General features: G+C 36.2%; 1 long non-coding RNA gene across 1 annotated transcript in view; it reads right to left on the reverse strand.

Annotated features, from left to right (window-relative positions):
* Positions 1–1481: 1481 nt before the first annotated feature.
* The window catches only part of LOC109027224 (uncharacterized), a 104544-nt gene continuing 78529 nt past the window's right edge, over positions 1482–27496 (reverse strand). Inside the window, exons 4-6 of the long non-coding RNA XR_010134186.1 lie at positions 14269–14412; positions 12499–12644; positions 1482–1597 (exon numbers count right to left, since the gene is read on the reverse strand). This is a non-coding gene — a long non-coding RNA (uncharacterized lncRNA). The remainder of the gene's footprint in view (positions 1598–12498; positions 12645–14268; positions 14413–27496) is intronic.

The raw sequence follows: 27496 nt of genomic DNA on the forward strand, positions 1-27496 counted from the left end.
ATATCCAGGTACCAGAAGTTCACAGAACATCAAAGAAGACACAATCCATATAAGACTATCCCAAGGCATATAATCAACTCCCAAAAGTCAAAAACAAAGGATCCTAAAAGCAGCAAGATAAAAGCAAATAACATCTAAGGTCTGATACATCTAGCAATAGACTTCTCAGAGGAAACCTTACAGGCCTGGAGGGAATGGGAATGACATATCCAAAGTGCTAAAGGAAATAAAAGCTCCAACTAAGGAAACTGTACCCAGCATAGCTATTTTTCAGACACAAAGGAGAAATAAAAACTTTCCCAGATGAACAAAACCTGAGGGAATTAATCATCACCATACCTGTCTTATAAGAAATGTTAAAGGGAGTTTTCCAACTGAAAAAAAGGATGCTATCATGCAGCAAGAAATCACCTAAAGGTAGAAAAGTCACTGGTAAAAGTTAAGTACACAGAATTATCTAATACTGCCATTGCAGTGTGTAAGCCATGCATATATTTAGTATAAAGACCAAGAGGCAAATCTATAAGAAATAATAACTACACAGATTTGTTAAGAGATAGGAATTATAAGAAGATATATAGACACAACAAAAAGTCAAAAACTAGGGGGATGGAGTTAAACCGTGGAGTATTTTAATTTTTCTTTGCTTCTGTCTTTTCTTCTTTGGGATCAAAGTTAAGTTGTCATCAGTTTAAAATAACTTGTTACAATTCTGATATGTTTGTTTCAACCATTATTATGACCACAAAGCAAAAATCTAACAGACACACTAAAAAGAAAAAATGAATTAAAACATACTGCCAGAGAAAATCATTTATCCACAAAGCCAGTAAGAAAGAAAGAGAAGGTTTACAAAACAACTGGAAAACAACTAGCAAAATGGCATTAGTAAGTCCTTACCTGTCAATAATGACACTGAATATAAATTGACTACATTCTCCAGTTAAAAGATATGAAGTAGCTGAATAAAGAAATAAGACACAACTATGTGCTCTCTACAAGAAACTCACTTTTTACCTATAAAGACATGTGGACTGAAAGTAAAAATGGATGAAAAATAAATAAGTAAAGATGGAAAAAGATATTTTGTGCAAATTGAAACCAAAAAAGAACAAAAGTAGCTATATTTAAAGTACATTTCAAGTCAAAAACTGTAAGAAGAGACAAAGGTCATTATATAATGATTAAAAAGTCAATTCAGCAAGAGAATATAACAACTGTATTTAATTGTATTAAATATATATGCAACCAATTGTATTATATATGCAACCAAAATTAAAGCACTTGTTATGGTTTAAACTTGTGTCCTCACACAAATCTCATGTGCAATTGTAATCCCAGTGTTGGAGGTGGAACCTGGTGGGAGGTGATTAGATCATGGGGGTGGAGTTCTTATGAATGGTTTAGTGACATCACCTTTGGTACTATATAGCCAGTGAGTTCTCATGAGATCTGGATGTTTAAAAGTGTGTGTTACCTCCTTCATTTTTTTCTCTCTTCCTTCTGTTCTGGCCACATAAGATGTGCTTGTTTCCGTTTGCCGTCTGCCACGGTTGTAAGTTTCCTGAGGCCTCCCCAGCCATGCTTCCTGCAGAGGCTGCAGAACCATTAGCCAATTAAGCCTCTTTTCTTTATAACCCACTCAGTCTCAGGTATTTCTTTATAGCAATGCAAGAACAGACTAATACATCACCCAGACATTTAAAGCGAGTATTAAAGATAGACTACAATACAATGATAGCAGAGGACTTCAACAACCCAGTTTCAGCAATGGACAGATCATCCAGGCAGAAAATCAGCAAAGAAATATTGGAATTAAGCTACATGCTAGGCTAAATCAACTTAACTGATATTTATAGAACATTTCACCAAATAGATGCAGAAAACATATTCTTCTCATCAGCACATGGAACATTCTCCAGGATCGACTATAAGTTAGGCCACAAAACAAGTCTTAACAAATTCAGAAATATCAAAATCATATCAAGTTTCTTTTTTGACTAAAGTAGAATAATACTCTAAATCAATAACAAGAAGAACTTTGGAAACTATAAAAATACATGAAAATTAAACAACTTGTTCTTGAACCATTAATGGGTCAACAAAGAAATTAAGAAGAAAATTTAAAATTTTATTGAAACAAATAAAAATGGAAAGAAAACATACCAAAACCTGTGGAATACAGCAAAAGCAGTACTAAGTGGGAAGTTTTTCATTATAAATGGCTACATCATAAAGTAGAAAGACTTCAAATAAACAATTAATGGCACACCTTAAAGAGCTAAACCTAAACCAACCTAAAATTAGTAGAAGACAAGAAATAATGTCAAAACAGAAATAAATTTGAGACTAAAAAATAGATCAATAAAATAAGTTGGGTTTTTGAAAAGAAAGAAAATTTGGAAACTTTTAGCCAGACTAAGAAGAAAAAGAGAAGAACTAATAAAATTGGAGACAAAAAGAAGACATTACAACTGATAGCACAGAAATGCAAAGAACCGTTATAGACTGTGACGAGCATCTATATGCCAATAAGTTAGAAAACATAATAGAAATGGATAAATTTAGTCTAGACACATACAACCTATGAAGGTTGTTCCATAAACAAATAGAAAACCTGCACAGACCAATAATGAGTAATGAAATAGAAGTAGTAATAAAAAGTCTCCCATCAAAGAAAAGGTGAGGAACTGATGGCTTCCCTGTTGAATTCTATGAAACATTTCAAGAAAAAATAATACCGATCCTACTCAACCTCTTCAAAACACTGAAGAGGAAGGAATACTACCAAACTCGTTCTAGATGGCTATTATTACCCTGATACCAAAAACCAGACAGAGACTCGACAATAACAAGAACTACAGGCCAATATCCCCGATCAACATAGATGCAAAACTCCTCAAAAAACTAACAAACCAACTTTACCAACACATTAAAAAGATCATTAAGGCCAGGCTCAGTGGCTCACACCTGTAATCCTAGCACTTTGGGAGGCCAAGGCAGGTGGATCACGAGGTCAGGAGATCGAGACCATCCTGGCTAACACAGTGAAACTCTGTCTCTACTAGAAAAACAAAAACTTAGCCGGGCGTGGTGGCGGATGCCTACAGTCCCAGCTACTCAGGAAGCTGAGATAGGAGAATGGCGTGAACCTGGGAGGCGGAGTTTACACTGAGCCGAGATCGCGCCACTGCACTCCAGCCTGGACGATAGAGCGAGACTCCGTCTCACAAAAAAAAAAAAAAAAAAAAAAAAAAAAGATCATTAACAACTAAATGAGATTCATCTCAGGGATAGAATGACGTTTCAACATACATAATTCAATCAACATAATACATCACATAATAGAATGAAGGATACATCACATAACAGAATGAAGGATAAAAATCATTTCAATCAATGTTGGAAAAACATAAAATTTAACATCCTTTCATAAAATTACTTGCAACAAACTGGGTTTAGAGGAAACATACCTCAACTTGATAAAAGTCATATAAAACAAACCCACAGCTCATGTCATACTGAATGGGGAAAGGCTGAAAGCATTTCTTCTAAGATCTGGAACAAGACAAGGATGCCCACTTTTACCACTTTTATTCAACATGGTACCAGAAGTCCTAGCCAGGGCAATTAGACAGGAAAAAGAAATAAAGGGCATTTAAACTGGAAAGGAAGAATTTAAGTTGTCCTTGTTTGTGCCTTTATATTTAGAGAAACTTAAAGACTTCACCAAAAAAACTGGTAGAACTGATAAAGTAATTCAGTAAATTTGCGGGATACAAGAATCATTAGCATTTCTATACGCCAACAGTGAAGGATGTGGAAAAGAAATCAAGAAAGCAATCCTTTTTACGATAGCCACAAAAAATACCTAGAAATAAACTTGACTAAAGTTTTTATCTCTACAATAAAAACTACTAAACACTGATGAAAGAAATTGAAGAAAATGCACAAAAAAGAAAGATATCTCATGTTATGGATTAGAAGAATTAATACTACTTAAATGTTCATAATACTCAAAGCAACCTACAGATTCAATGCAATCCCTGTCAAATACCAATGACATTCTTCATGGAAATAGAAAAAACAATCCTAAAATTCACATGGAACCAGAAAAGACCCCAAATAGCCAAAGCAATCCTGAGCAAAAAGAACAAAGCAGGAAACATCACACTACTATACTTTGAAATATACTACAAATCTATGGTAACCAAAACATAGCACTGGCATAAAAATAGACATATAGACCAATAAAACAGAATAGAGAACCCATAAATAATTCCTTGCATTTACAGCCAAGTCATTTTTAACAAAGTTGTTAAAAATATACATTAAGGAAAGGACAGTATTTTCTATACGGTGCTGGGAAAACTGGATATCCATATGCAGAACAATAAAATTAGATTCCTATCTCACCAATTACAAAATTGACAAATGGGATCATATCAAGCTAAAAAGCTTCTGTACAGCAAAGGAAGCAACCAACAAAGTGAAGAAACCACCTACAGAATTAGGTTGAATTAGAAGAATTAGGCCCCATCTCCCACCATATACAAAATTAGTAAAGAATATTTGCAAACTATCCAAAAATGGACTACTAATCAGAATATATAAGTAACTCAAAACTCAATAGCAAAAACAAAACAACAACAACAACAAAAAAAAAAAACTTCCAAATAATCTGATTAAAAATGGGCAAAAGACCTTAACAGGCATTTCTCAAAAGAAGACAAATGGCCAACAGGTATATGAAAAAATGCTCAACATCATCAAGGAAATCAAAATCAAAATCAGATACCATCTCACCCCAGTTAAAATGTGTTATCAAAATAGATAAAATAAATGCTACCAAAGATGTAGAGAAAGGGGAACATTTGCACACTGTTAGTGGGAATGTAAATTAGCACAGCCACTATGAAAAATAATATAGAGGCTCCTCCAAAACTAAAAATATAACTACCCTATGATCTAGCAATCCTATTGCTGGGTATATATCCAAAAGAATGGAAATCAGTATATTGAAGAGATATGTAAACAACCCCCTCTTTATTTTTGCAGCGCTATTCACAATAGTCAAGATATGGAATCAACCTAAGGGTCCATCGATGGATTAATGGATAAAAAGAAAATGTGGTGTATATACATAGGCAATGGAATATTATTCATCCATAAAGAAAAGAATGAAATCCTATCATTTACAGTGACATGGACTGAACTGGAGAACATTATGTTAAGTGAAATAAGCCAGGCACAGAGAGACAAATATCACATGTTCTTACTCATAACTGGGAGCTAAAAATATAGATCTCATAAAAGTAGTGGATAGACTGGTGGCTACCAGAGGCTAAAAGGTTTGTGAGGGCAGGGGATAGAAGGAATACTACCTAGTGTTTGATAGCACAGTAGGGTGACTGTAGTCAATAATAACAACTTATTGACTATTTAAAAATACCAAAGAAAATTTGGAATGTTTCCAACACACAGAAATGATAAATGTTTAAGATAATGGATACTTCGGTTTCCTGGATTTAATCATTACACATTGTATGCTTGTATCAAAATACCACATGTACCCCATAAGTGTGTGTAACTCTTATGTATCCAAAAAAAGCAAATATTTTAAAAAACACAAGTCTCCTACTACATAGTGAAGGGCAAAGAAAATCAGCTTTAGTCAGACTTCTGAGACAATCCTAAGTAGCTGAGATTTGAGCTTCTTTGTTACTTCCAAGAAAAATGCGAAGTTTCCTTTTCCCACCATAATTTTTAAGCCCCACCTATTCTATCTTCTAGCCATCACTTCTTTTGTTTAACAAATAGAACAAATAGTTCACCATATAGTTGCTGTACACAGCGGGAGGAGATTGTCTAGGGAAAGACGGAAGAAGAAAGCAAAATAAATGAAGGCTGGTAAGGATTACAGGAGTAAATGAATACTTATCTCTATCAGTCAGGATTAGCGAGATCCTGTGATGGTAGCAAATTATCCCAGAGTCTCAATATCAGTACAACAAAGCCTGATAAGTCAGGAAGCTCCTCCTGGTATAAGCAGCTCTTCCGGCCGGGCGCGGTGGCTCAAGCCTGTAATCCCAGCACTTTGGGAGGCCGAGGCGGGCGGATCACAAGGTCAGGAGATCGAGACCATCCTGGCTAACACGGTGAAACCCCTTCTCCACCAAAAACACACACACAAAAAATTAGCTGGGCGTGGTGGCGGGCACCTGTAGTCCCAGCTACTCGGGAGGCTGAGGCAGGAGAATGGCGTGAACCCGAAAGGCAGAACTTGCAGTGAGCCGAGATGGCGCCACTGCACTCCAGCCTGGGCGACAGAGCGAGACTCCGTCTCAGAAAAAAAAAAAAAAAAAAAAAAGCTCTTCCAAAGCCGTTGCTCAAAGAGCCAGACAGCCACCATCTTGTAACTCTGCCATCTTATTAGGCAATCCCAACAATCATCCAAACATAGGAAGAAAGAATGGAGAGCAGGGATCCCCAACCCCTGAGCTGCAGGCCAGTACCGGTCTGTGGCCTGTTAGGAACTGGGCTGCACAGCAGGAGGTGAGCAAGCGAGCCATCAAGCATTACCACCTGAGCTCCACCTCCTGTCAGACCAGCAGGAACATTGGATTCTCCTGGAGCGTGAACCCTATTGTGAACTGCACACATGCGCCGAATCTAGGTTGCATGCTCCTTATGAGCATCTAATGCTTGATGATCTGAAGTGGAACAGTTTCAAGTTTCATCCTGAAACCATTACTGTGGAAAACTTGCCTTCCTTGAAACCAGTCCCTGGTATCAAAAAGTTTGGGGATTGCTGATATAGAGGACTCATTCTTGCTTATTTTTTCCACTGGACTAAAAGTGAAAAACCCCAGTGTGGGTAGCCTATTGACCAGAAATAGTCACGTCGCCCTGGTCTAACTGCAAGAGAATGTAGGGAGTACAGTATTCCTGTGTGTTTAAGAAGTGGAAAATAAAACAGAATTTGGAGAACACTTAATATTGCCTCTTCTATGTGACATGAAAGTGAGAAAATTATGTGATTAAACATAATAGCCTGAAAAGCTAAAGAAACAGAATGCCTAAAACATCAATATTGCATATATATTATAAGAGAAAGATAAAAGTCTGAGAATAAATCACTAGCCAAAAAAATGCTCAAATATATGAGACCAATTTGTTTTTTGTTACTTGTAACACTGCCCATAATAGGGAAAATCAGGAGAAAAACTGTTTACAGCTAAACAAATTAAGGCATATCCATGCCACAGAATATCACCAAGAAATTTAGAAGAATGAGTTACATCTATATACAAAATTTACTGTATGCCAACAAATTCAATATTCTAGATGAAATGGACAAATTCTGAGAATGACACAAACTACCAAATTTTTTTTTCCAATGAGGAGGCCTAGAACAAGTAAGGTGATTGAATTCGTAATCAAAAAACTTCTCACAAATAAAATTTCAGGACCAGTTGTCATCAGTGAATTCTACCAAAGGCTTAAAGAAGAATTTATACCAATCTTTCACAAACTCTTCTGAAAAAATAAAGAGCCCATAAGCAAATCTGAAGGGGAGGAAACACTTCCCAACTCATTCCATGATGTCAGTATTACCCTGCTATCAAAATCAGATGCAGACATCACAAGGGGAAAAAAAACCACTACAGGCCAATATATTTTATGACTGTAGATCTTCAACAAAATGCTAGCAAACCAAATACAGCAGCATTTACAATGAATTGTACGCAATGACCATGTGCGTTTTATCCCAAGAACTCGTAATTGTTTCAACATACGAAAATCCATCAATGTAATATCTTATATGAATACAATAAATAACAAAAAATACATTTTTATCTCCATGAATGCAAGAAAATCATGTGACAAAATGTAACACATTTCTATGATAAAAACCCTTAACAAACTAGGAATATAAAATAACTTCCTCAATCAGATAAAGCATATTTATGATAAACCTACATGCTCCCTATGGTCAGGAACAAAACGAGGATGTCTGTTCTTGCTACTTTTATCTAATATTGTAAGTGAGGTCCTAGCCAGGGCATTTAAGCAAGACTATAAAACACAGATATATAGATTAGGAAGAAAAGAGTAAAACAATCTCTATGACTTTTTTTTTCTATTTAAAAATCTCAAGGATTTCACAAAAACAAAACAAAACAAAACAAAAACAGCTAAAAACAAGTTGTACAAGGGTGCAGTATACAAAATTAACACACCAAAGCCAATTGTATTTCTATACACTGGTAATGAACAATCTGAAAATAAAATTAAGAAAACAATTTCATTTACAATAGTGTCAAAGAGAATATATTAATAATATAATTTTAAAAGTGTAAGAAGTGTAAGACTTATGCACCAAATACTGTAAAACATCATTGAAAGTAGCAAACTAAGACTAAATAAATTTTAAAAACCTTATGTTCATAGAATGAAAGAATATTGTTAAGATGGCAATACTCAAATTGATCTACACATTCAACACAATTCCTATCAAAATCCCAGCTGATTTATTTCCAGAAAGTTGCAAGCCGATTCTAAAATTATCTCACGCCTTCTGCCAAAGTTAAATCGGAATGGATGAAAAATCTAAAAGCAATAGCTTAGACTCTAAACTCTTATGAGAAAAGATATGCACAAATCTTCATGACCTTGAGTTAGGCAATGGTTTCTTACATATAATATCAAAAGTACAAGTAAAAACAAAAAATGTTAGACTTCATTAAACAATGTAAAAATGTACATCAAAGGACATTATCAAGAAAGTGAAAAGACAACCTCTTTGCAAGTTGTATACCAGATAAGGATCTAGTATCCAGAATATATAAAGAACTCTTATAACTCAACAACAAAACGGACAAAGGGTGTGAAGAGACATTTCTCCGATGATGATACACACATTCCCATAAGCACATGAAAAGATGCTCAACATCATTATTCCAAATGTAAACCAAAACCACAATGAGGTGCCGCTTCATCCCCACTAGAGGCTATTATCAGAAAAACAGGCAATAACAAGGATGTGTGGTTATCTTCCAATATATCTGATGGGACTGTAAAATGGTGTAGCCACATTGAGAAACAGTATGGCAGTTTCTTAAAGCTAGTGTTACCATGCCTGAAACCGGGTTCTACAATGTGACCCAACAATTCCAATCCTAGGCACATATGCAAGAGAGATGAAAACAAATGTACATAAAATGTATCCACATCAACACTTGTACATGAATAGTCATAGCAGCATTATTCATAATACCTAAAAAGTAGAAACAACACGAATGCCCATTAATTGTAAATGGATAAACAAAATTTGGTATATATACACAACGGCGTATTATTCAGCCATAAAAATGAATGAATTACTGATATATGCTACAACGTGGATAGGCCTTGAACACATGCTATGTGAGAAAAGGCAGATGCAAAAGGCCACAGATTCTACTCATGTAAAATGCCAATAGCAAGCGAATTCTTACACGCAGAATTAGATTAGTGTTTACCTGAGGTTTGGGGAAGGGAAGAATAATAAAGAAGAAGTTTCCTTGTTTGTTTTTGGGTGGTGACAATGTTCTGTAATTAGTATTATTGATGGCTGCACAACTTTGTGAAAGTGCTAAAACCCACTGTTTAACTTAAGAGTAAATTTTATGGTACCTGAAAAATAATTATGGAATACAAAAATGCATAAGAAAAAAATTATCAAGTGATATTGTCAGTGGAGAAAATAAGGTTGTAGGATAAAATAGAATGCAGGCCCATCTATTTAAAATGTTTGCTTATCCATGTACACATTTATGTGTGAAAATGCTTAAGAACTAAAGTGATGTATGTTGAACTCTTAACAGTAGCTACTTCCGAAGAAGGGTACAGTATTGGGAAGATTTTTAAGGGAAGACTCTATTTTGTTTTCTTTGAATGTTATATAAGGAGCATATGTTCATATGTTATATAAAAACTAAATTAAAAGAAAATTAATAAAGTTAGATGTTATGAAATATAAACACTGTCTCACCCCACTTTCAATGCCCAGTTCCATTCTCCCCATTTTATAAAATCTTCCCTACTCCATCATTTACTGATTTGTTTTATCTGTACTCTTAAAACTCCTGCCCTTTATACACTACATAATTTAGTGCCTTATCATACATTTGACTAAACCGATTACATGAGAGAACCCTTGATAAACTGTAAAACATAATATAAATGCCATGCCAATACCAATATGTTGGGCAATGTCTTTTGGAATTGTCAGTGTGAAATTAAGAACAGCAAAGCTAAAAATGGAGGCCAAGGTCAAAAGTTAGAAAAATTATGGGCAAGCTGCCAAACCTAAGTCCTTAAAATAATAGTGATGTCACAGGTCAAATGGAAGTTTTATATTCTGGGTTGACATAAAGACAGACTTCAAATATAATAATTTCTGGGCAAATCTAAGCAAGCAGTGTTTGATAAGAAAGTAAGCAGTTACAACAGGTCCAGAATTCTCATAGAAAAACAGTAACAAAAAAACAAGACATAGTTGGAAAGGTACATCCCAAAATAGTCTTAAGGCAAAGTTCTTGTACATGGCATAGTTTTTATTTTTGCACTATTATTTCATATGTTACCCTCAATTTCCCAATTACATTGCAAGACTGCAATTTACCAAGATTTGTTGGATTTAGGAAAAATGCTTGTATTTATCATGCAGCCTCTATATCATTAGATTACATACCTGATTAGTTTTATTGATTTAACTGATAGGTACTGACCAGTTACAGTGGGGTTGAAAAATAAAAATTAATTTTCCAAAAATATTAAGTCTGTTCCAACTAAACCCAAAGTAAATACTGAATGGTCATGATCACCTAATAAAATATGTGGTGCCTATTTCACAGGGATCGTGATAAATCTGACATGGAAAATAAAGTAGAAGAGGGAGTTTGTCGATGCTTGATTTTATCTGACTGTCCCAAACAGCCCAAGTGTCTGACTGAATTTTTAAAATTAATCCTTCTTTCTAACTTTCACTAATGGTATTATGATTATTATTAATGTTCTACTAATAGCAGATAATGTGTATTGAGGGTGTACCTTGTACTGGGCCCTGAGCTGAACATTTTTATATAGAGTATCTCATTTAATACACCACTGCTATAAAGTAGTAACTATAATCACATATATTGGACAGATGAGAAAGCTGAGGTTGACTGAGTGTAAACAACTTGACCATGACCACACAGCTAGTAAGTGATAATGATGTGACTCCATTTTGAGCCTAACTCTCAAATTTATGTTCTTTACTCAAATACTACTCTAGCTATACAATACTTAATATCCGAACATCACTCAGGATCCTGGGTTCCCATCCTATCCTGCCATGGTCATCTTCTCCTTCAGGACCTCAAAGGAAGTAATTGTCTAGAGCACAAGGGCAATTAGGGCTTCAGCCTTCAACCCCAATAAAATAACTAGTGAATTAGTCTAGATTCTGCCAGTGACTCTCTTTGAGGAGGCAAATGCTAGGCAAAGTGGCCTCCTTTTGCCTTTTGTCCTGGGCCCACAATCCACTTACTCTGCCAGTGCTGAAGAAGTGTGAGTCTAGAAGAAATGGCCAATCCAAGAGCAAGACGGAGTTTGTGCTTAACACAGAAAGTATCCATTTATTTAATTTGGCAAAATAACCCGGCACAAAAAATGCCAACATCAACCTATCAAGGGAAATTCTGCAAATAATCTACTTCTATGATGACAGTGGATTTGATTAGATGATAAGAAGAGGAAACTTCCAGCGCTAAGGAGAATGAAAGCAATTTTATCCAAAATATGAGGGTTCTAGAAAGTTATTTCCAGTGCCTCCATTATCCTGACAGGCAGAAATACACACTTTTAATTTGCCTGGAACTGATGACAACAGGAATGAATTAAATATGTAATCAATCATACTGTTAAATGGAAAAACAATAGGTTTCTGCTTACACATATCTTGAGAGAGAGATCCAGAAGGTGTAACATTCATCTGAGTGCAAAACCCACATTAGAGAGAAACTCTACTTTACCTTTATGATTAATAAGGAAAAGATTTTCAAGACACCAATTTTTTGTTTTTTGTAAAGTGACATAATATGGAAATAAAAAAGAAAAAGATAGAAAAAATTAGGTTACTCCTGAGAAATCAGTGTTTATAGGGCTAAAAATCAGAAACAATGCCAAACAAAGAAAAAAAAGAATTCACATAAATCAGAAAGGAAATATGACTGTTAATGAAAAGGAACACACAAACAAACCTCCAATGCACAAAGCAATGAATCCCTCACTATCCCATATTTCAAATGAACCACTAGAGAGGGAAAAAATTGATAGCAACACTTGCAGCTGAAATAACTCTTGCAGCGATAAATTCTCCTCTTTCTTCATGTTGCATTTTTCCCATGATGTTCCTCTTGGTATTCGGCAACTCTTTTAAAAGAAGATACTTGCAAGCACTGACCTCACCTTTGACTATTTGTCTGTCTCCACAGTTCTTCGCAGATATTACTGAGCATCACCATAGATGTCCTTCTTCACCTCTTTATCCACAACTGAAGTATAGCCACCTCAAAGCCTCCAGAGGTGCACACCTTAGATCCATCAGCACAAATCTGCAAAAGCCATTTCTCACTGAGTGGATGATGATGCGATGTATTTGTCTTCTATCACCATCTCTCTGATTATTTTCAAAGATATAGCTACATATTATTAGTAATCTAGTTAGCACCAGTAGAAGCAGCAGCAGTAGCAAACATCCTATATACCCTCCTAACCCCACCTCATTCCTGTGAGATGTTGCTACTATTTGAATCATTATCCCATTTGTAACTTAACCTCATATAGGAGATTATGGGTTTCTTTTTCTTTCTTTTTTTCTTTTTCCCAATGGGGCTGAAGCCAGCAGGGAATCTTCATTAAAATTCACCGTAAGGCCCATTTGTTTGCCATTTCCCTTCCCCCAAGTCACATATTCCTCCCACCCTGCTGTGAACTGCGCAGAGCAGAGGAATGACCCATGGAATCTCATGGTCCTGTGGAGGTGCCAAATTAAGCTGCTCATGTTTGCCAAGTAAAGATGACATATATTTACTGTCTCTGGACACCCCTCCAAATAGTAGTATGTTCACAACTTTATTTTATTCTGTATTTTAGGAAAGAACATCTCTTTCCTCACGAACAGGTGCAAATACTGCTGACATTTAGAACACTCCTCAAAGGTAGGGACTAAGGATCTAGGCTTGCACGGTGGGAGTTCTTACTGGAGACCAATATCAGGGCATTCTTGGGTGGTTATTATTATCGTTTGGTTATTGCATTCTTCCTCGCTGTCCTGATGAGACATAACTATGCCAGAGTCATACTTCATATTCATCTATAGGAACATCTGGCCCATGTCTAACATTTAATTTCCACACCATTAGAGTCAAACAATACATGTACATCAATAGATAATGTAATGCATTATCATGCAAGGCAGAGAGTAGCAATTTATTAGCCTAATTTAAAATAGCCTTCAGCCAAAAATAGTGCATCTTAATTCAGAGTTTTGAATGGAATGACATGTTTTCAAGTAAAATTCAAAGGTATATACTCAGACATGATTTGGAAGAAGTTTCCTACATATATTATCTTCTGCATTATTCAAAGAGGGAAGATCAATTGTGTTTTTTTATGTTCCAAACAAATCTAATCCATAATAATACAAAAAACAAAGATAGCCCTGGGAGAAAATAAGAAAAGGAATTCCTTGGAACATAACTTAGAAATCACAACTTCAATGTACAGGCTGCTAAGAATCTCTTTGCACATACTTAAAATCACAGAAAATGTTTTGCTTTGAATGTAGCATGAATTTTGCCTCTATTTCCTAAGACATTTCATTACTATTTTAGGTTTATAGACAATGAATATGTAGAGTGTTAGTTTGTCTTTGTAGGAGAATATTATAATTTCTATAAGAATTTAAGCGATGTAATGTTAGAAATTAGCTTAAGCTATGCAGCTTGCACAGATCATTATAATTATTAAAAACAAATATTCAAATATCTTCTCAGTTCTTATTAATGAAAACCAACCTCTGCTATTCTAACATGTATATTTGATATAGGAAGATGCCCAGTGCTTGTTAACACTGACAAAAACCTTCTCCACTCCCTTAAATAATATAATGGAAATAATAGTATATATTTAGTGCATATATATAGTAGTACAAATTCTAAATTCTGTGACACTCACCAAAGCATAGTCATAAAGCACACTGCATATGACAATTCAGCCTTAGAAGAGATGGAGAAAATTTGTCATCTTGGGGTCCTCAATAGTACTTAAGCTGCTATTGAGACTTCTCTCGGCAATGATATGCAAGTCCATGGCCAAACCCTGTGGTAAATGCAAATGGTGTAATTTTTATGACCTCTCAGATTAATGGAAGAAGTAAGGGATGCACATACAGAACCAGAATACATAGTATAAAGTGCTAAATGCAGTAAGAAAGTTGGAAAAAATGCTTCGGGAGATAAGGGAGAGAGGAACTGTTTCTGGCTGTGGGAAACAGAAAAGCTTCAAAAAAGGAATTAGCTTTGTGTTGGAACTTGGAGGACAGACTACATACTGGAAATGTTCAGTGATACAGCCCAGAAGGCAAGGTCCTGGTTTCTAAAGGGAGTCACTGAAGCAGTATGTTACAGTGTACCGGAATTAATTCGGATCATCCTGACCCCAAGTCCCCACATCCTACTACTAATTTTTCTCCTGATAGTACTAATCCTTAGCTTGAATTCACCAATTAGGTTAGAAATATTTGCTCCAGTTCAGTTCTTGAGATCTTATATCTGAAACCTATATAGTGATTAACATTTTGTTCCCCTCTATGATACTCTGTCATTGTATGTGATTAATTTGGTTTGGTATTGCTACCACCTGTGCTGTGACTAAAGTGGGAGAAAATGCAGAAACCACCCAGGGTGTTAAAATTTTGTACTAATCCCTGACTGCTTGAACTAATTCCAGTGAACTTCAACCTTTTACAAGTCAATTCCCAAAATATGTTGTTACCATTGATAGTCTTCAAATGAGTTTGTGGCTCCCACTGGCATAACTTTATCCCAAAAGCCTTGAGCTTATCATATATCTAGTAATTTTGTCAGCAATCTCAAATACATATTTACATGTGCCATACCTTATACCCAGTCTGTGGCACAGGGGCAGATATACAAATTAGGTCTCCCAGTCTTCCAAAGTTTTCTAAAACTGGGCATGTATCGTGACCTTGAGTTTCATCTTTCTGATATATGTTATAATAAATGTAATAAAATAAATTAAAAATAAGGGTAAAACTTAGAAATTCACCTCCCCAATCTCCATTCCTCAGCCTCAGTCTCACTTCCCAGAGACAATTACATTTAAATATTTCTAATTTTAGTTCTAGTGTTTGTCACTAGATAAGTACTGGGCTTTAGATAGCTTATGCAGACTCCATTCTACAAAGAAGAGGAATTTAGTTCCCTTACTAGAGTCTTCTGTTTTCATTCTAATTTACAGTATTTTCAATTTTTCAAGTGGTTGCCTTCATAATTTTAAATGATACTACTCCTTCAATTTGAGATTTCGACATTGAAAACCATGTCATTCGACATTCTTTCTTCTGCTCAATAATATTGAGTGTCCACATTGACCAAATGCTGCACTAGATTCTAGCAATAAAATGAGTAAAAACAGACATAAACCCTGCCATAGTGAAAATCACCACTTAATGAAAAGGGTGATCAATAATAACAAAACAAAATTAATTATAATAAGTGTGGCCCAAAATAAAATCATTATGAGATAAATTATGAGAATTTATATTAAGGAGGTCAGGGATATTTCTCAGAAGAGACCACCCTTGATAAGAAATCTGACCAATGAGTAGGATTTATCTATGTGGAAAATTGTAAAAAAGGCTTTCTAAGCAGAGGAACAGCTTGTGCAAAGACCCTGTGGCAGAGAAGTAATGGTGAGTGTCAGTAGGACTCAAATGGAGAAAGTTAAGAACTGCAGAGATATAAGAAAGAAAAGATAAATATCGACTGGCCATTTGGAGCTTTGCAGGGTTTATAAAGGAGTTTTGCCTTTATCCTAAGATCAAGGGAAAGTCACTTAATTCTGATCAAATCATGATCAGAATAAGGCTTCTGAAAGTTTACCCTGGTTACAGCTTAGTGGATGTAAAGAAATAAGCTGGAGTCTTATTTCTTTCACTATAGATCTTACTTCTCAGTCTTAACATTGCTTTCAAATTGCCAATAATTTTCTTATTTTTATTAGCTTATAACTATATATGAGCCTTCAATATTTCCTCTGCAAATTGAGTGTAAATGTTAAAAACAATAAAAACATCTACTACCCTATGTCCTAGCAATCCCATTCCTAGGTATTTGCCCAGACACAAATGAGTGCACACATCCACCAAAATATTGTGGAAGGATGTCCATAACAGATTCATTTATGACAACCAAGAACCAAAACCAAGTCCAATGTCCAACAACAAAAATGGCTAAATTATATCATGTAAAGAAATACTACACAGCAACGAAAAGAGAATGAACTACTGGTAAACACAATGACAAGGATGACTCTCACAATGGCAGAAGTTAGACACAAAATAATACACACCATTGGATTACATTTAGATGAAGTTTAAGAACTGGCAAAACTAATGAATGGAGAAAGAAGTGTGAATGGTGATTACCATTTTGAGAATGGAAGGATGTGATGGGAAAGGCGCATAAAGACTACGTTTGGGTGCTGGAAATGCTATATATTTTCATCTTGGTAGTTATTACTTAGGTGTGTACATCTTTAAAACTTGATCAAACCTCATAAAGATTAGTGAACTTGACACTCATTTGACCACATATATTCTACCTCAGTAAAAAATGTAAAAAACAATAAACAGCATTTAAAATACTAAGATATTGCAAATATGTCATCCAGATCCAAGTGAGATATCTGGCACATATTCATATGTACCCCTGTAAGGAGATTATTTCAAGAGTGAAAGCCAAATTCATTCTTTAAAAAAATATTCTATCACTTTCTCAAAATCATGCCATATGGACAGTGAACTTTCAAAGTCTACATGTCAGAAAATGTCTTTATTTCACTCTGACTTTATTAATTGTTTGGCTCCAAATCATTTTCTCTCAGAACATGGAGGGAGTTGTTACATTGTTTTCTAGAATATTGTGTTGTTAGTGAAAAGTTTAAAGTTATTTTGATTTTTATAACTTTTTAAATTTTCTTTGAAAGCTGTAAGAAATTTTTTTTACACACAGTGTTCTGAAGTTTCACCATAATTTATGTAGATACATTAAATTTCTATTACAGCTTAACAAATTACCACAAATTTAACTGTTTAAAATAATACTCATTTATTATATCACAGTTTGTGAAAGTCAGAAGTCCAGGAAGGGCCAGCTGAATCCATAGCACAGTCTCGCAAGGTTAAAATCAAGGTGTTTACTAAGCTGCGTTCTCAAATGGCTAGGGAAGCATCGACTTCTGCACTTTCTCACGTTTTTGGCAGCATTCACTTCCTTGAAGCTGTAGAATTTATCGAAGCTTGCTTTTTCAAAGCCAGCCATAGAAAGAGAATCTCTTCTTCCCGTCTCTGAGCCCAAGAAGCCTTTTTAAAGGGCTTGCTTGATGAGGTCAGGCACACCTAGAAGAATCTCCCTTTCGATTAACTCAAAGTCAAACTGATTGGGGACATTAATTCTATCTGAAAACATCCCTTATCTTTGCCATGTAACGTAACCTAGTATGGGAATGACATGTGTCAGAGTCAGGGGACCCTCTCTATATTTAAGAAGAAGAGATGCCATAGGGCATGTACACAGTGGGTGGGACTCCTGGGAGGCATTTTAAAACACTGCCTACCACGTATTTTTCACACAATTCCTTTTCTTTTTCTTTTCTTTTTTTTTTTTTGTTTGTTTTTTTGGAGTCTTGTTCTGTCACCAGGCTGGAGTGCAGTGGTACAATCTCAGCTCACTGCAACCTCCGCCTCCAGGGTTCAAGTGATTCTCCTGCTTCAGCCTCCCGAGTAGCTGGGACTACAGGTGCCCGCCACCACGCTGGCTAATTTTTGAATTTTTAGTAGAGACGGGGTTTCACCATGTTGACCTGAGTGGTCTCGATCTCTTGACCTCGTGATCTGCCTGCCTCGGCCTCCCAAAGGGCTGGGATTACAGGCAGGAGCCACTGCACCCAGCCCTTTTTGATAATTTCATAACCACAAAATTCTGAATAATACTGAGCTCAAGTAATTGTTGAATAAAGAAATAAACAGATACTTTACAGCTCCTTTCAAATCTGAAGATGTGAATCTTTACTCTGCCCAAAGAAATTTTCCTGTTACATCTTCAAATATGTTTTACCTTTTTTCTGAACACTTTGATTGATATATTTTAATAAATATTATTCACAGCTCAATATTTTCACTCATTTTAAAAATTTCTTTGTCTTTTTCTTTACATTCTTATATATAAGGGTAGGGAGAGATATTTATGAATAGTTCATATCACCAACTTTAACAATTTGTGTCCAAGTTATTATTCAATTATCCTATTCAATGTTTTATTTTGACCATCTTATGCATTTCTAAGAAGCGTTTCTGGTTCTTTTATCTTATTCAATTCTGGATATAATGGCTTCTCAAATCTCTCTGAGAATACTGAAATGATCATGTTTAAGTTTTCTTTTCTTCCTGAATCAAGTTTCTTTTTATAAGGCCCCTTGTTGCTGCTTCTACGCATGTATCTGGTGATTCTTGATTATCCACTCACAGTTGTTCATGAACCACTAAGTAATTTGTATATAGTGGATGAGTCTGTCTCCAATGTGCCATGCTCTTTCCATCTTTGTACTTGAGCTCATGCTATGACTCCATCTGCATCTGTTAGGCCTTCTTAGTTCCAACATTCACAAATAGCTCCCATCTTTTGGTATTCACTTACAATGAATATCACACAGTACATGGTTTAGAAGGGTTCTTTATTTATTTTTTAGAGACAAGCTGGAGTGTCACCAAGGCTGGAGTACAGTGGACTGATCACAGCTCCCTGCAGCCTCAAACTCCTGGGCTCAAGTGATCGTCCCATCTCAGCTTCCCAAGTAGCTAGGACTACAAGTGTGTACCACCGTACCTGGCTAATTTAAAAACAACAACAACAAAAACCCAAAACTTTTATAGACAGGGTCTTGCTATGTTGCCCAGGCTGGTCTTGAACTTGTGTGCACTCAAGTGATCCTCCCGCCTTGGCCTCCCAAAGTGCTGGGATTACAGATGTGAACCACCATGGCTGGCTTCCAGTTTAGAACCTAATATCAGTTGAACTTACATTAGCAGGTAACTGATGTGGTTTGCCTCTGCAACTTGTGGTCTGTTTTTCTATTATTCTCCCTTGAAATAGTGGGATGACTGCAAGCTTTGTCTACATGGGTAAAGTGTGCATTGTAGCATGACTGACTTTAGTATGTATCAAAAGGGCCCAGCCAGTTTGTTTAGGGTCCAGCCAATATGGATGGACTTACTCTGGCGTGTAGATGTCATCCATTACTCTGGGAACATATCATTTTCCCCTCTTGGTCAGATCTGTATTTCGTTTAAAATATCTTGTCTGTTGGAAGGTTTACATTAGACTCTGCTGTACTTTTTCATGTATCAGCACCTATATTTCTAGTTCTCCTCTGGCAGACTTGCATTTCCTTAATAGCAGCTCTCTGCTTGTATCACAGGATAAAAATGGCTGTGATTCACATGGGGAAGTGGGTCTGGGGTGCCAAGACATTAGTGGCTCAGTTGTTTCATAGACAGTATGTGAATTAATTCCTTGATAACTACCCTAGCCCATTTCTGCTCTCACTCCTTGGCAGTTCTGAGCATATGGACTTCCTCTTCTCTGCCAGAAAGAAGAGCTTCCACTCCTGTTGTGTCATTTGGCTCCGTTCTGATGGTTTATTATTAACAAGATTCCATCTCCTTTCTATCTTTCAGGTGAATGCTAGATCAGAAAATGCTTACTAATTGAGAGTAGGACTTAACGCACAAGCAAAACTTATTATATCATGTTTCTTTTAATCAATATTTGACTATCTAGTTTGCAAACAATAATAAGTATTGTAGAAGATCAAAAGGAAGAAAAAAGTCTCTTCATCCCAGGACTTTGGAATCTAGGAGGATTCAAATAATAATAATGAAGGAATAAGAACATTAAAAGACCCAAAAGAAATAAATGAGCATGTTATGAATTATACAGAATCACACTTTTGAACTGACTACTGCAGAAAACCCTGATATGTTTGAATCATGAATTAGGGCCACGCCAATGAGGAGCTACCACGACCTCATTCCCAAGCTGTACGTAGGATAAAGTTGCTAAATCTGAAGGGCTGGCAGCTCAAGAGGATAATGTCTAACAGCGATGAAGCTACTGCTGAAACAGGTGGAATGGAGTTTTCAGGCTCTTCCCAGGTGCTGCCTTGGGCTTCTCTGTAAGCTATTATAAGCTAAGCAATTGGGGGTAAGACTTAAAGCACAAGCAAAACGTACTATATCACGGTTCTTTTAATAGAAAAACTATTAAAAGAAATATAATAAATATAATAAAAACTATTCACTCATAGCATATATATTTCCTCCTGATATCTAATTATGTCCTTACTCTCATTTCCCTTTCTTATTTAGCATGGATGTACAGACCTGGATTTGAGTCCTTCATTCATTACTCATTAACTGGTTAATCTTAGTTGAGTTCTTAAGCCTCCTTAACATCCCACTTATATAAAATAGGGTCAATAGTAGGACCTAATTAATAGGATTGTTTTGAGGAAAGTACACAGTACCTAACAAGTAATAAGAATTCAATAAATGCTAGTTACTTTTACTATTTATGTTTTTGCCATATTTATTTATTTAATAGAAAAACTATTATCAGGAGTAAATATATAGTGCACCAGGGCACATTAGTTTTCTATTTTCTGTGCAATAAATTACCACAAACCTATCAAGTTAAAACAGCACAAATTTATTATCTCACGGTTTCCATAGGTAAGAAGTCTGGACGTGGCAAGACTGGTTTCTCTGCTCAGGGTCTCATAAGTCTGAAAGGATGGTGTCAACCAGACTGAGTTCTTGGCTGGAGACTCTGGAGAAAAACTGACTTCTAAATTCATTATCGTTTTTGGCAGAATTCAGTTTCTTGCAGTTATAAAACTGAGGTCCTTGTTACTTTGCTAGCTGTCAGCGGGGGGCTGCTCTCAGCTCCTAGAGGCCACCCTTACCATATGGCCCCCTTTCTATTCCAGTTGTTGTGCCAAGTCAAATCCTGTCATGTTTCAAGTCTTTAACTTTGTCTTTGTCCTCTAGACCCAGATTTAAGGGGCTCCTGTGATTAGGTCGGGCCCATCCAAATCATCTCCCTTTTGATTAACTCAGAGTCAACTCATTAGCATCCCAAATTACATCTGCAAGATCTTTTTTGCTGTGTAACTTAACAGGAGTGATGTCCTTTCATATCCAAGGGTTCCTCTTACAGCTAAAGGGAGGGAATTGTACAAGAATGGGTCCTTGAGAATCATTTTAGAATTATGACTACCACGCAGGGTCTCAGAAATTGCATTCCCTGTGACACCAACACTAAAGGAGGAGAAAAAAAAAACATCCCCTTCCCCTTCTTCCATTCATATCTACCCCCATTAATTTCATCCATGTGCAGCCAAACTCCTCTGAAAAAGAAAAGCAAGAAATTCTTTATTGTGTTGAGAGGATTCTGCCCTTGTGCTTTGTGTTGAGGTCTATTTTTACCAGGCTAAATGGGCACTATAAGGGACTTAAAGTAAGAAATGCTTTACTTTTTCTATTCTTAACCTGACAATCAACCTGAAAACCCTGATCCCCTACCAAGAAAAGGCAAATGTATCAAATTTACATTGACAAAGTATCTACGATAGGCATGGCAGAAGCTTTACATATTTATAAATAAGTTCACTTCTTTCTCAATAGCACGTCTGAATATTATCTCCATTTTATGGAAGACAAACCTAGGAGATAAAATAACCTGCTCAAGGCCACAGAAGTGAAGTAAAGAAGCTAGGACTTTCATCTAGGCTGAGGATTGTTAAATATATTAGTACAAGCCCTAGATGTCAGCTACTAAAAAAGACAACTATTTTTATTAGCAGATGTGAGACAGGCATGAGGATGTACAAGTTACTTTGCTTAGCATCATGAGCAAAGCTTCATTGACCTTCAAGGAAAGTGTCTAAAGATCTAAATTAAGTTCCAGGGCTTGACCTACTAAAGCAGTCATCATACTTGTAAAATTCTCATTCTCATTCTCATTCATCCATAGACCATAAGCCAGTGTCCCAACCAGGGACCTGAAGACGAGTCTACAGAGATGACCAGAGTGGTGCTGGGTGAACTTCATTGCTCCTTTCCTAGTCAAGAAGGCTTAAGTAATAGTGTGAGGAAATACCTGAAGACCCAAACCCTGGTAGAAAAGACACTGTTGTCATGGCAACATTCTAAGTATATTTTTATTTATTCTTTTTCTTACAGAAAAAATATTTACAGTGGTTTACAGATTTTTAAAATATGGCAAAATAACATAAATAGTAAAAGTAACTAGCTTATATTGAATTCTTATTACTTGTTAGGTACTGTGTACTTTTCTCAAAACAATCCTATTAATTAGGTCCTACTATTGACCCTATTTTATATAAGTGGGATGTTAAAGATGCTTAAGAACACAACTAAGAGGCCGGGCACAGTGGCTCACGCCTGTAATCCCAGCACATTGGGAGGCCGAGGTGGGCGGATCACGAGGTCAGGAGATCGAGACCTTCCTGCCTAACGCGGTGAAACCCCGTCTCTACTAAAAATACAAAAACAAACAAACAAAATTAGCCAGGCGTGGTGGTGGGCGCCTGTAGTCCCAGCTACTCGGGAGGCTGAGGCAGGAGAATGGCGTGAACCCGGGAGGCGGAGCTTGCAGTGAGCCGAGATCGTGCCACCGCACTCCAGCCTGGGCAACAGAGCGAGACTCTGTCTCAAAAAAAACAAAAACAAAAACAAAAAAGGACCCCACTAAGATTAACCTAACCAGTTAATGAGTAATGAATAAAGGACTCAAATCCAGGCCTGTACATCCGGTAAACAAGAAAGGGAAATGAGAGTAAGGACATAATTAGATATCAGAAGTAAATATATATATGCTATGATATATGCTACGAATTACTATATACTTGCTAACGGCAGGAGACAAATTGGACTTAAAACTTTCGGATGGTACAAAGAAAGAAAACTGATCAATCACTAGTCTCAATGTCTATTTCTAGTGTTCCTAACATAAAATCTATTACTCAACTATGTATGACACTGTAAACATACTCAGTATGACAAGTGAAAACATTATTTTTGATTTTAGGTTTTTTTTTTTTTTTTGAAATAGGGCTTGCTGTATTATCCAGGCTGGAGTTCAGTGGTGTGATCATGGCTCACTGTAGCCTTGTAGCCTCAATCTCCTGGGCTCAAGCAATCCACCCAACTCAGCCTCTTGAGTAGCTGGGACTACAGGCAGTATATACACCACACCACACCAGGCTAAGTTCTAAGCTTTTATTTTTTATTTTTTATTTTTTTTGGAGAGACAGGGTCTCACTATGTTGTTCAGGCTGGTCTCAAACTTCTGGCATCAAGTGATCCTCCCACCTCAGCCTCCCAAAATGTTGAGATTACAGATACAAGCCACTACTCCTGGCTAAAAAACATTCCGTTTAGAATATCTGTGGAGAGCACCCTGCATTACTGTATGTATATCTAAGAGCTAATATTGCTGAACATTTATTCTGGGTCAGACAGTTTATGTTTGTTTTATCCTTAATTTTTATCATCCTATGGTGTGAGTACTATTATTATTCTCATTTTACATATGAGCAAATTGAGACTTAGAGAGATGATATATAATAGGTCCAAGGTTACATAGCTAGTAAGTGGTAATGTCAAGATTAAATTCAAGTAGTCAGGTAGAACTTGTAATCACTATGGAGGCTATGTTGCCTCCAATTAGCAATTTATCAGTAGCCTTATAGTAGTTTATTGGTGCTATTTCTTATAGCATCACTAAATATACATATTAATCCAAAGTACAGGACAGTTAAGCAAAAAAGAAATTGTTGGGAGTCTGCCTACTCTGGAGTGTAGGCAGAGAAATATTCCATCAGTCCAGGGATAGATTTCAGAGCGCTTGGAGCATGAATTCTCAACATGGGCAATACCATCCAAAAGCAGATGATTATTTGTTCTTAGGAGGCCAGAAAATCTTAGATATTAAAATAGCTTGTAGACTTCTAAAAAGCCACAGTACATAAATATATATACCACTTATCTCTGATATTCAAGTTTCTCTAGGAGCAGGAAGGTGATAAGGAGAAAAATGTCTAAAAAGGCTCCATAAGTGAGCAATTTGAAAAGCAAAAGGTTGAGAAATAACTGTTTAGAGAAATAGATGGACTGCATGTTCTTCAGATTATCTTCATAAATATTATTTCTCTCACCTGCAGATTTGATAGCTACAGAGTATCACCACATTCCAGACTGTCTATTCCGATAGGATCAAAAGTGAAGTTAGTCTGTTACCAGTTGAATACAAATAGTTATGCCCAAGCAGGTATCTGTGAAGGGATAGATTTGACATTTTAACTTGATAACTGAGTTGCCTAACAACTCAGTTATTAGGTCAGTATTAGGACCCAAATGCCACTTTTGCTAGAAATCTGTAGATCATGCCAAGATTCTGCTTATAATGGATTCAAAATTACTTTATACCATGTAAATACATAAGTGGTCAAAGGTGCAAAATTGTATTCCAAATGTTCAGAATAATGTTAGTTTAAAAGTTTTCTGCTACTGGGAAGGGAACAAAAAGCCCTCATCTTATTTAAAGGACTAATAATACATACCTTTGAGTAAATTATCCCTCTCCCACTCCCACAACTTTTGAATGTGCTTCTAAAAAACGTTTCACTTGTTCATGGAACATCTACCAAGGTAATGGCTTCGGATTTAGATTAATTAAATCATAGCTCTCTTTTCTGGCAAGAATCAGGTTGCAGTTTTGGTGGTCCATTAATTCCATCCCCAAAAGGATGATGGAGTAAGTTAATGCAGCTTTCTCCTATCTGGTCAGGGATTTTACCCTACTTATAAGTTAATAAGTAAGCCTGTTGCTGCTTCAGGAATGCTAGTAGAAGACACCAGACTCCTGAATCAGAGACAAAGGACTTTATTAATCATGGCAAAGCAAGCAACACAAGCACCAGCATGTTTGCATCAGTTCCCCCTTGATCCCCATGTCCCGTAGGGGTGAAGCATAGAGTCCAGGTTGATGCAGTGGCTTTGTCTTACAGCCAAGGAACACTTAGATTGGAAACCTGCTGTTTTTATAGCAAGCAGTAAGCAAGCCTGCTCTTTGTTCCAGAGGAACACATTATCTTATCCCTCAAGGTTGCTTGCTACAAACACAACACTGAAAAATGACCAGGTAAGAGTCGTTAGAGACTTGAATTATTTGCATATTCAGCAAGAAAACAGGAACAAAAGATACCCAAGGAGGAGTGTCTCCCAACATCTCTCCCCTGGAGTTCTCTTTACTCTGATTTCAATGAGTTGTGATTCTTCCAAAAAAATACTGTGGATACATTTTATTGTCATACTTAACTCCTTGTCCCACTACCTTTATTTCCTGTGGGCTTTTTCTGACTTAGGTAGAGGAATTTCCTGCACAGTAAGCTGTCATAATTACCCACTTTACTATGGTCTTTATTAATTGTCTATATGTAAATTAAATTATTCACCTTATAAAAAGATGCTAGCAAATTTGAGAAAACAATTATCATCCATATTTGAGTTGCCTCAAAATTTAAAAGCCACTTTCCGAGGTCAAGGTAGGTGGATCACTTGAGCCCAGTTCTATACCAGCCTAGACAATATAGGGAGATCCTGTCTCTACAAAAAATAACAAAAATTAGCCAACCGTAGTGTCACACACCTATGGTCCCAGCTACTTGGGAGGTTGAGGTGGGCATATCACCTAAGCCTGGGAGTTTGAGGCTGCAGTGAGCTATGACTGCACCATTGCACTCTGGCCTGGGTGACAGAGTGAGACCCTCTCTTAAAAAAAACATTAGAAGCACTGAAAGAATATATAAGAACATGTTTTCAGGAAGCTGGACAACGTAAATTCTAAACTCTCAACTTGGGTTTCTTTGGTATGCTTAAGCATTAGTACCCATTATAAACTTACAGTTATTTCTAATTGTACTTACCCACACAGTCTTTTGGAAAATGACAGTGCTACTCAGTAGGAAGACAATATTTATTGATACTAAATTAATATGGTTGGAATAATCTTTTCATCAATATTACAATGCCCTCTTTTCCACAAATAGGACACATTATAAGAGCCCTATTTTCGTACAGAGCACTATCAATTCTTATATATTCAATTTTTAATTTAAATAGATTTATTAACAGTTTAAACATAAATGACTAGCAAAATAGTCAAAAGAATTAGTGTTTCTAGGAAACAAAGTAGAGGAAGAGAAATTTACAATAGATTTTATTTGACTCCATGCAACATCTCTGCAGCAGGGTATAAATATTTTAAGAGGTGTGTCTTGAGTACAAACAAAAAAATAAAAAGGACTCTTGCATCCCAGGAGAATTTATATTTAAACTAAGCTATTTGTACTGGTTGCCCCAGACATATTTTAGCACAGTATTTTTGTGGCTCTCATTTCTATAATGATTTATTTGCGCTTTGCCATGTGTAGTTAGGTTCTGGTGAAATCAGATGATCAAATATTGGCATCTTACTCAGTTTGTGTTTTATAGACATGGCCTTATGTACAAGTTTGCTTTTCATCTTTTTGCACTGGAAATTTTGTATTCTTTCCTTGATATGATAACTGCATTGAGCTCCTGTTTAGAAATAATCTGTGGTCAACAAACTAAGGATTTAAGTTCCAAAGCACATTAGACTCATAAAACTGGTATAGTCAAACACCTGAATCCCTTAGATTAAAAATATAAAGACAAAGAGAAGGTGCTTAAGTAAGTTAAAGCTGCCTTGGGGCACCAGCAAGCTATGGGTTGGTGGGTTTTATAAGACTACTTACTTGCCATTCAATTAAAAAAAAAAGAGAGCAGTTACCATGGCAACGCCACATCTAATGGTGCTTATGCTACCTCTGAGATACAAAATACCTTCTTCCAGGGACACATTGACCAACGCAGCCTGTTATGGGAAGTTTTTCATGCCTAATGTTAGCCTTAGAAGACAAAAACTGTATTTCAAGAATATGAGGAATATACAAACACACACAGAGATCTTAGTTTGCAACATTCAAATATCACAAC

Source organism: Gorilla gorilla, chromosome 5 (assembly GCF_029281585.2).
Source record: "Gorilla gorilla gorilla isolate KB3781 chromosome 5, NHGRI_mGorGor1-v2.1_pri, whole genome shotgun sequence".
NCBI classification, from domain to species: Eukaryota; Metazoa; Chordata; class Mammalia; order Primates; family Hominidae; genus Gorilla; species Gorilla gorilla.